Below are 782 nucleotides of genomic sequence, written 5' to 3'. Positions count from 1 at the left end.
AATATAATATCAAAATAACGAATTTAGACATGAGTCTAAAACTTCTTTTTGTGACAGTAAACTTAATTTTTCACAATATTTTATATAAATTTAATTATTTAAGTGTTGATTTGTGCAGACTCAAAGTTTAAGGACATAAATGTTAGTTGAGGTAAAGTAAAAAGACATGCTTATTTATTATGCTTAAATTTATTCCTTCATAATATGTTTTTTGTAATCGGAAAAAAGATATGACACGTTTAAACTTCAAATTGATAAACATATCGTTTTCTTTCTTAAATTTTATGACTAGTCATTCGTTATCACTTTTAAGATAAAAACGAAAAAAAAAAATATAATATTTTTTATAAAAATAAATTAAAATTGCTGGCTGTGGGGTTCGAACCCACGCGCACTTATGTGCAGAAGATCTTAAGTCTTCCCCCTTAACCACTCGGGCAAACCAGCTTGGGTATTCAACATATGCTCACAAATTTTAATTAACGTATATTTTGCTTAGCCTCTTTTGGATAAAATCAAAATATCCCCTTTTAAAATTCTTTTAGGTCATGGTACTATGTTTGACTATGCATTTCCAAATAAATATGTTTCTGAAAGAAACTTTTCAAAAAAAAGAAAAGGGAGCTTAAGAACACATTTTATTTATAAACTAGATATGGAACTTGTGCTAGCACCGGGCCAATACATGTTATTCTTTCTGTATCAATTTATGTGACACAATTAGAATTTAGAGAATCATCCAAATCTTTTTAATGATTTTTAAATATTTGAAACGGTTAAAT

At 27.1% G+C, this 782-nt stretch overlaps 1 non-coding gene across 1 annotated transcript; it reads right to left on the bottom strand.

The window, feature by feature from the left end:
- Positions 1-364: 364 nt before the first annotated feature.
- Positions 365-447, bottom strand: TRNAL-UAA (transfer RNA leucine (anticodon UAA)). Its single transcript has one exon. It is a non-coding gene; the product is annotated as a tRNA-Leu (tRNA).
- Positions 448-782: the final 335 nt, after the last annotated feature.

This window comes from Solanum tuberosum, unplaced genomic scaffold, assembly GCF_000226075.1.
Source record: "Solanum tuberosum cultivar DM 1-3 516 R44 unplaced genomic scaffold, SolTub_3.0 scf00299, whole genome shotgun sequence".
NCBI classification, from domain to species: Eukaryota; Viridiplantae; Streptophyta; class Magnoliopsida; order Solanales; family Solanaceae; genus Solanum; species Solanum tuberosum.
This window is presented reverse-complemented; position numbering and strand designations above follow the sequence as displayed.